Here is a 10618-nt window from a genome sequence, read left to right as displayed (position 1 = left end):
AATATTAAGAACTTAAAAATAATGAATTATATATATGATGATTAAAAAATTTAGATGGAAATTTTAATTAGTATTATATTAATAATAAAAAAAATTAAAAATAAATATTATAAAATAGTTAATAGAATGTTAAAGACTTATTACAAAATAATTTGTGTTAATTTTCAAAAAATTTGGTAAAACTTCATAAATTCTTCATAGTGGAGATGCTTATGGACACGAGTAGGATATATTTAAGGAACCAATTGTCTGATGAGTATTGGGTTGGTTTGTGTGCTTTTATTGAGGTTGGAAAGAATTATGCAAATTCAACCGCGGGTATTAGTTGTCCATTTAATAGAAATCATGAGATGCTGCCACCAGAAACAGTGAAAGCGTACATACATCGATGGAGTTTTGATATAAGTTACATCACATGCATTCAACACGGTGAAGTACGTGCTGCTACAGTTGTCAGTGAACCGATTGATGAGATGTTTGCAGTGCTAAATGATGTGGCTGGAATTAATGATGATCATGAAACATTGGGTGAGACAGAAGCGGTTATAGAAGATACTAATTACGATGAATTTAGGGATCTCTTATTTGAGCTCCAAGTCGGATTGTATCCGGGCTATACTAAGTATCCGCAGAGGACACAAGACTGGAGTGGGTCGAACACTCCCGCAAAGGGTTTATCGAGAAGATGCGTCGTCATCTCGTTCACGCTCGGTAGGATCTTCTATGACATGTTTGGACCCACACGTAGAAGATACTTGCAACAGAGTTACCAGCAAAACCTCTTGATGTACGAGAGTTTTAGAATGATGAAGGACTTGATGGCTAAAATGCACCCCAACATTCAGTTCCCATTGGTTACTCCTCTCGTGATGTATGTCCGTCTAGGTCATCCGCCTCTGAATCCTTCTGATGATAATGTCGTATGTGATGCCGGGGTGGCAGAGTCATGTCCTCTTTTTATTTTTATTATTATTATTACTATTATTATTATTATTATTATTATTATTATTATTATTATTATTACTATTATTATTACTATTATTATTACTATTATTATTACTTTTTTTTTTTTTTTTTTTTGTTGCTGAATATGTGCTCTTTTTATTTATGCCGTCATGATGATGTTTTGTTGGATAAGAAACGAGAGATACTGATAAAGAAGGAAAACTAGTATGATCAAGAAGAGGGAAGAAGTAGTACGAGGCTTGTCTGCTTTTGGAGGATAGATCTGCTTTGCTTAGAAGAACTCTTGAACCTATTTTGTCCTCGTTTTTTATTGAATACATATTATTATTATATCAATAAATATGTGAGTAGAGAGAGCTCAGCAGAGAATAACGAGTTTTCATATTGGTGCCCGGCCAATTCATTTGAGATATAAATGTAAACCTTACAATTAGTTGTTCCTTCATCTTTTAGTTAATAAAAAAGAAAAAAGAAGAAAAATTAGCAATAGGCTTGAAGCTGCTGGGGGACCGGAAGATTAAAAAAGGACAGGAGAAAAAAAAAACAGAAAAAAGAAAAATAAAATAACAGAATCTCTCCACAAACTTGATAACGTACTGTTAAAATGACATAAATTAATCACTGCCGAATAACCAATGAATAATGCTAGAGACATTATTTAGAGACCCAGCTAATTTTTTTTTAGAAACAAAATAATAATAATAATAATAATAATAATTATTGGGCGGCATTTCCGGAATCATTAAACATGCAATAAATTCAAAGGCTTGTCCAAGCCCAAGCTCTCACGAGCCGAAAGTTCAAAAGTCATGTGATGTTATCAAGTAAAATAACTGACACTCATTAAAGACATTGAATGGTTAAAAGTTAATTCTCATTAATTATTTATCAGTTTTAATTTACAAAAAGGTGAAGAGCCTCGTTGTAATTAAGAGAGAATAAACTCTCGAATTAATGGGAGAATTAAACTCCCTCAATCCTAATGTATTGTAAATTCCCTCAGTTTGAGAGGAAAATAGACACTCATTTTTTTTAATACAATTGTCTTGTGATTGTCTTCATTTTATTATTTCCTTCACAGGTTCTTTGTGTTTTTCACGTGTTCTTCCAATTTGCTTAGATAATTTGCTTATTCAATTCAAATCATTTATCTAGGAATGTTGGATAAGTATTGGACGAAATTTTGCTCCAACAATAATAATAATAATAATAATAATAATAATAAAAAAGAACGGAAAGAGGCTTCGTTTTTGCTTGAGAAGAACTGAAAAATTCTTCCAAGAAAAAAGTATACCGGGAGAAGCGGTGAAGAAATTAGACAGGAAATTACATCCTGCAATGCCAAGGATTTTTATTTAATAATTGAAAATTAAAATAAGCTTTCCTTTTCAGCAACACTTGCAGATTATTTGCATACACGAAACCACACAAGAGCCCGCGATGAGCAATATTGCAAATTAAAGACAATAACAGTACAAAGATATAATACCCAGATAATTAAGGAAGAAGCTAGCACAAATTTTCATACTATATATATATATATATATATATAAACTAGCAACCTCCTTTACCTACGCTTGTATGTATCGGGAGTTTCCCTCTTCTTGTTTTCGGCATCCGGAAGGCAGCGCGGTGTATACCGTACTCCCTTCCGATCGCAAACCTTCCTTGCGGCGGTGTTCGCACACCATGGAGGTGGTACTAGTACTGCCGTTGATGCTCTGAAGAGAAATTGTACCACTAGCTTCGCAGCAACTTGGTTTGAGTATAGTCATGACCGCCATTGCCGTCATTAGCGAAAGGGTCAAAGAGAAATTCATCGGTATAGTGGGCTTCTTGCTTTCTGCTTTTCGTCGGCCTCGCTATGGTGGCTGTACACATACTGACTCACATATTTATAGATCTAGATATGACCTTACTTTTCTAAAAATCCAACAAGAAGAAAAAAAATCCTGTCAATTTCAGCTAAAAACCACGCTTTACGGGGGTTTTTTTTTTTTTTTCTTTTTCTATAAGGATTATTAGTAGTTTAGTTCATAAACTTTAATTATAATAATATTTTGTTCTCTTAATTTATAATTTTGACATATTATTCTATAAATTTTCAATTTTTGATAATTTTAGTCAACGACATAAAATTAATGTATGATTTTTAAAATTTAACATAGATAATTATAATATTATCTTTTAAAAAATAAAAATTTTACAAAAATAATTACACTAAGTGCAAAAATAGTGTAACTTTCTAACATGTTTTAGTAGTTACAACTAAAATTTTCACGTGCAATATCATTCTTTCGGTAAGATTTTAAATTATTGCATTAATAAACACACAAATTATCTTTTTTATTTCAAATGTGCTTGCTAGTCTCTAGAATTAAAACTGTCAAAAAAAGAAATTTAAAATTTTTATATGTAATATGTTAAAAAAATGAAAGAGGTTAATGCATGTACGTGAATGACAAAATATTTTAAATGGATTTTAATCTATTTTAATGAAAAGAAAGATGACAAGCTGACAGCTAGAATAGAATAGACTAATTAGGTAAGGTGCCACGTACTCATCAGACCAAAGTTGTGATTTTATTATTATTAGTTCTTTTCATGCATTTAAACTCATAATTTTAAATTTATTATAGTTTTTTTTACTCGTAAAAATTTGAATTTTAACGTGGTTCCTACGTATTGCCGTATTAGAGACACTTAATAATTTATTATTTATTGAATCACGAGAAATACATTTATACAATCATTCAAGAAAATTTTAATTTATTTAAAAAAAATGTGTAAAGATAACCTTTGATATCATATAAATTACATGAAAAAAAATTAAATAGAGACATATTTGAAGAGAATTATTTTAATAATTTGTAAAAAAATACAATAAGAACACAAGTAGAAAAAAGTACTCTCATAAGAGTAAAATAAATATATATATATATATATACAGTTTTAGAAAACACAAAAAAAAAAAGATGTAAAAAAAAAATTCACAAAGGAATAAAAAATAGTTAAAAATAAAAAGAAAAAACATAAGAGGTAAGATGAGGGGCTGCCACCGGGGGGGCCCCCCAAAAAAAAAAAAAAAAAAAAAAAAAAAAAAAAAAAAAAAACTTTAACTCTTTTATGTTTGTTAGATTTCAGGGGGAAAAACACGTTGTAAAAAAGATAAAATGTTCAGGAGCATAAAGCACTTGAGAAAAAACCAAAACGATAATAGGAAAAAAAAAAAAAAAAAAAAAAAGGAAAAAAAAAAAAAAAAAAAAAAAAAAAAAAAAAAAAGGCAAAAAGAAAAAAAAAAAAGAAGAAAAGAAATGAATAAAAGTTAAAAGAAAGAGAAAAAAAAGAGGCGAGACCACATGCTGGCCTCTACTTTCATGGTCTCGTTTATGCATGCTAGAGATTAGATAAAGATAGAGACTGGAGACAGAGATAAGATGTAGGAAAAAGAATTAAGTTGTAGAAGAGCTTTTAAAATTTATTTATTTTTTGAAAAAAAAAAAAACACGGTAACAAAATTAATGATTTAACTTTAAATATATGAAACAAACGAGCCTTTAGAGTTTTGGCTATTTTATAGATTTTAGACTTCAAACAACAACATATTTAAATTAAGTATGTTTAAAACCACAGAAATTCTCAAAATAAAAAAAATATAAAGCAAACTATTTAGTGGAGGTGGTGGGACTACTTGGGCGTGACAATGCAGGTGGGTTTTTATTGTTCTCGATGAGGCATCAACATTGTTTTCGTTCGTTTTAGTAAAGGATGCATTATTTTGAGGGCCTGTTTAAAAAGTATATTCAAATTATGATTTTTGATTCTTATGATAAAAATTTAATTTTGTTTGAAAGAAAAGCACGGTAATAAAATCAATGATTTAACTTTAAATATATGAAACAAACGAGTCTTTAGAATTTTAAACACTAAGATATTAAAGAATGGTTACATCGAATTACTTATCTAATATAACGCATTAGAGACAATGGTTTGTTTGAAATTGTCATTTAATATGCATACAATTTTCCGAAAGACAAAGATCTCCCTATCGTATTCTTTAGTGCTTCCTCCAAAACCATCATTAAATATATATTATGCAATCTTAAGATTATATTGGTGTTAGCGTCAGGTACTGTCAAGACGTGTTATACTCTCCAGAGAGAGGGAAAAGATCTCTGGTACCGGTAGTTTCATCACAGATTAAGTTTATATGCCCATTTTTTTTGCCTCCTTCATTCCGTGTCCTCTTAATAATAACATGTCACATTATAATTTTTTAATTAACATAATAAAAATTTTTAATTTTCGTGATATTTTAATAGATGTGTCACAATATTACTGGAGGAATATAAAAAGAGATAAAAATAAATGGACACAAAAATAAGCAAATGATGACAAAGGTCATTGTATCTTGACAAAGTCAGAACAATTAATTTCCATGAAAAAAAGGGTTGAAAATCACTAGTAACGCGGACAGTATTGGACTCTCTAGAGTCAAGCACGCTTGATTTCCTTCTTCATTAGCCGGCCCTGATTCCATCTATGGACGTATTACTGCAGGTTCCAATATTTCTCTTCTGGTTGTAGTACTGTGTCTTGAATATATAACTCGTTCTCCTTGTACGAATAATTACACCTGCAACATCTTTTCTCTTCAAAACGGAGAGATGAGCTTTTATCTCTTCTTCACCCTCCTCATACTCACATATGTCATCGCCGGCGGGCAATCCTACATGCCTCAGGACGACATAACCCTCGACTGTGGCTCTTTTGGAAACGACACGCGGCTAGGTGACACTCGAAGCTGGGCGGGAGACATCAGCTCCAAGTTTTTTCCCTCGGAAGGCGAAAATAAAGGATCAATCGCCTCATCAGCGACTTTTGAATTCACGGAAGTTCCTTACACAACAGCGCGGCTTTCCCTATCTGAATTCACGTATGTCATACCCGTGACCCCCGGGCCGAAGTTCATACGGTTGTATTTCTTAGTTCTTTAATTCCAGATGCTTTTGCGTTTATCAATGGAATTGAAGTCGTGTCCATGCCCACTAATCTCTATTACTTGAAGGGCGCCCATGATGGCATTACAATTGTGGGAGAACAGTCCCTTTACCCCTTTAGTAACAACACCGCTCTTTAGATGATGTATAGAGTTAACATTGGTGGAAGCTTTATCTCTCCAAATGAGGATACTGGTTTTTTTCGAAGTTGGGAGGGCAAGGATGATTTATATTTGACGACACCGGGGTCGAGTCTTCTGCCTGTTGAGACCAATTCCACTAAGATTAACTTCACAAAAATTCGAGATTATATTGCACCTGGGGAACGATAAAGTAGGTAACAAGAAGCACAATCTCACCTGGGAGTTCCCCGTAGATTCGGGATTTAATTACATGGTAAGGTTACACTTTTGTGAGAATTTTGAGCAGGTAAACTCAACCTATATTCAAGAGTTCAGCATTTTTATAGCAAATCAAATCGCGGAGAAATATGCCGATGTGGTCGAATGGACTGGTGGTCAATATATACCTTATTTTACAGACTACATCGTTTCGATGTACGGAGGTGAGAAGAAATTAAACCTCTCTGTCGCTCTACAACCACACGATGCCGGCTCAGTGGTTATGCTGATGCAATTTTGAATGGGGTGGAGATCTTCAAAATGAACAACACAAAAGGCAACCTCGCTGGTCCTAATCCTGATCCAATCATGGCAATCCTCTCCGGTGTATTTTCCGGCGTTGTTTTACTCTCCGTCCTCGGATTCTTTACTCTCCGACGAGCAAGCAAAGTCAAATACTCAGCCTCTAGAGAAGGAACTACTCGAGGCTCATCATCTTTGCCATCCGATTTATGCCGTTATATTTCGTTGGCTGAGATCAAAGCCGCCACTAACAACTTCAAAGCTATTTTCATCATTGGAGTGGGTGGGTTTGGAAACGTGTATAAAGGGTACATCGATAATGGGACCAATCTCGTCGCCATTAAACGACTAAAGTCCGAGTCATCCCAAGGGGCCCATGAGTTCAAGACCGAGATCGAGATGCTCTCTCATCTCCGTCACCGCCATCTCGTCTCTCTAATCGGCTACTGCAACGAGAACCGTGAGATGATCCTCGTCTACGACTACATGGCATGTGGCACTCTACAACAACGAGAACTCACCACTGACATGGAAACAACGCCTCGAGATTTGCATCGGAGCTGCGCGCAGGCTGCACTATCTCCACACAGGCGCGAAGTACACGATCATTCACCGCAACGTTAAGACAACAAACATTTTACTGGATGAGAAATGGGTGGACAAGGTCTCCGATTTCGGGCTTTCAAAAATGGGCCCCACTACCATGTCTAAAGCCCACGTCAGCACAGTCGTCAAGGGCAGTATCGGGTATTTAGACCCGGAGTACTACAGACGTCAGCAACTGTCAGAGAAATCCGACGTGTACTCATTCGGCGTCGTTTTGTGCGAGGTTCTTTGTGGCAGGCCACCGATAATGCGCAACACCGAGAAGGGACAAGTAAGCCTAGCCGAGTGGGCCACACACTGTTACCACAACGGGACGCTTCATCAGATCATAGATCGTAATCTGATGGGCAAGATTGCGCCAGAGTGCTTAAAGAAATACGGTGAGATCGCATTGACTTGTATACATGATAATGGGACAGAGAGACCGTCGATGAACGGTGTCGTGTGGGTCCTGGAATTTGCAATGCAATTAAAGCAAAACGCAGAGGACAACGATGGGATTGGTGGGGCAATAATGGAGGCTGATGGTGAGGACGAAGTTGCATTCTTGAATAATAACAACAGTAGCTGGGACGGAACGTTCACTTGTAGCTGGGAAGAGTCATTGGAGTTGAGAAGTAGTGGGATGACTAAAATCAGTAACTCTGAGCAGGGATCCACTACGGACGAGTCCATGAAAGGAATGTCTGGGGCTGTCTTCTCTGAGATCAAGGATTCAAAGGGAAGATGAACAGAGTAAGATACACAGGAATATATAAATAGTAACATAAGTTTTTCAAATTTCCTATCAACCTAATCGGTCTGTACTTTAGAGTTTGCGAAAGATCATCTGAGGTCTATATAATAGAAAGTTAGATGCATAATTCATGAATATTTACTAAGAAATAAGTTAAGTAACAGAGTAGCGTATAATACGCAATATTATTTGTGTTGTATTAGACACGTACATACATAAAATACATGTATGTGAGTTTTTTTTTTTTTAAGCTATGATAAGGGGAAAACAAAATAATGTCTCTATTCGGCCTTGCGCCATGCCTTTTTTTTAGCATAGTCACGCATGTATGTTTGTTAATTTGGTACTTAAATCGCAAAAGTAAGAAATCGCACGAATTTAAAGATTACATTTTTAAAGAGCAACAATTTCCAGAAATACATAATGTTATAAATATTGAGCTCAGATTACTCCACGAGAAGTAATATATAAGTGCCCCAAAGTTTAAGCTTAAACAGAGAATATTAAAGGCTATATATTAATTTTTTTTTTGAGAAATTGGTAGATAGGCCAATTGTTAAAACCTTTGGAAGCAAATAACACATTTACGGAGAATTAGTAAATAATAGGCCAATTTTAGTTTCAACTTCTTTATTTTTTAACTTTACCCTTCTAAGTTTTAGCTTTTTTTTGCCTTCTCCCGTTTGTCATTCTTGTTCTCTCCCAATCTCTGATTCTAGGAACTTAAAACACGATGAGAAATCACAATGCCTCTCGCCAGTCAATCCAATGAAACTCAGCAAATCATCTCTATAATAAAGCTTAAAAAGGCAATCTATGATTTTAAATACATTGAATTAGTGTAGAACCCGGATTTACAGTATGCTTTTCCGGAAATTTTACAGGACCAGAAACTCCAAATTTACAATCTGTTATATCTAGACTCAAATTGGGAAATAATACTCAGCCGCTTGAACGCGTTGAAATCGGCCTCGGATTCAGGAGATATGCTCACCGTGATCAGAAGCAACGACAAGGGTTCGCGAGGCCGAGGAGGATCAATGGCGAGAACGATGCCGACGAGCATCGTTGATGTCGCTCGTCAAGGAGCCGATGTTGCAGACGTCTTCGACGGTGCTGATCATTTATCTTCCTTCAACGGAGATCAACGACAAGGCAGGGAGATCGAGAGTGAGAGAGAGGAGGAGAGAGAAAGTAGACTTAAGAGTAGAGAGAATAAATGAAAAACTGTTTTTTCATCGGGCTTCTGATCAAAGGGCATTTTTGGAATTCCAATTAAGTGTAAATCAAAATTTACATTTAAAAGGCCTATTTACTAACATTTTTTAAATCTTGGCCTGTTTATTTTTGTTCCTCTTTTCTGTTGGTCTATTTTGCCCCTTCTCCCTTTTTTTTTTTCTTTTGGTGCGAAAAAGGCCATATATTTTATGAACTTTTGGTAAGTGGCCATATATTATTACTTGTCTTCCAGGGCATCTTCCTAATTTATTGCATGCCCGTAGACTAGTTGTAGTCTCAAAGTCAAGTCTTTGTCCTCTTTAGCAATAAAACAAATCTCCAAAAAAAAAAAAGTGAAAGAGAATTCCCTCGTCCTAGAAATGCTACCAAAAAGATGATGACAAATCACAGAGGAAAATCATTCACGAATCAAAAGTGGAATAGTATTGCAAAAACTTCTCATATTAAATTGGCCAATATCAATCACCTACCATTCGCTTTCGAAAGAGAATCTTTTAAAAAACGTAACATATATAATATAAATATATGTACCTTGAGTCTGGACAATATACTTTTTCTACGTTCAAACAAATGTGTTTAAAAATAATAATAATAAAGAGGATAAATGGTTGTAAATGGGTCTTAAAATTTCAAGATAAGCAATGATGTTGAAAGCACGTCTCATTGTAGACCAATTTGAACTAATTATTTCATGATTTTGATTTTTCTTGTTTATATAAATAATGGAAGTAGAATACCCAATCAAAGGAAAAAAAAAAAAAAAAGTAAAGAAAAGCGATAATAATTTGGGAAAAAAAAGAGCTTAAGAAAGTTCGTAGTTATTCGTAGTCATAAAAGGAAAAATAAGATTTTTTCTTCTTTGTTTGACACAAAGTATTCCCTCTATTATTATTGTTGTTGTTGTTATTAAAGTTATTTTTCTCTTTTATCTAATAAATTTGAGTATGAGGTGTTCAGTAGAGGATGAAAAGTCTTAGAGCTGCGTCAACGTAGTACTTGGGATGCTTTTACAAACTTCCCCATGTTACTAGTTCTCTCTTCTCATTATTAACAATATGTATGTTATACATTATATCCTTGTTTTGGCTGAAAAATAAACACAAGGGTTTAAAAATGTTGTTTTTTTTTTGCAGGAAACAAGACTACTAAATTTTTTTTCATAAATATTTACTAGGGTCCTTTTATGTTGCTGGGATGTTTTTTCCGGTAGTGTGCCGCGTATAAATTGAAACTGTTGGATTAAAAGAGTGGCTAAGACACTTCCACGTGGAAGGAAAAGTGTAACCTATAACCGGTTGAAGCAGTTTGAAGTAGAAGTTATATTTTTTAACCAGTTACGTTTGTTGATTAGCACCAAAAAATAAATAAATAAAACAAACACTACAAATATTATTATTATTATTATTATTATTATTATTCTTATTATT

The 10618-nt window shown here is 34.2% G+C and overlaps 1 pseudogene; it reads left to right on the top strand.

The window, feature by feature from the left end:
* Positions 1-5388: 5388 nt before the first annotated feature.
* On the top strand, positions 5389-8901 carry LOC21401168 (annotated as a pseudogene).
* The last annotated feature ends 1717 nt before the right edge of the window (positions 8902-10618 follow it).

This window comes from Morus notabilis, unplaced genomic scaffold, assembly GCF_000414095.1.
Source record: "Morus notabilis unplaced genomic scaffold, ASM41409v2 Scaffold948, whole genome shotgun sequence".
Taxonomy (NCBI): Eukaryota; Viridiplantae; Streptophyta; class Magnoliopsida; order Rosales; family Moraceae; genus Morus; species Morus notabilis.
Note: the sequence above shows the minus strand (reverse complement) of the source record. Positions and strands in the feature narration are given on the sequence as shown.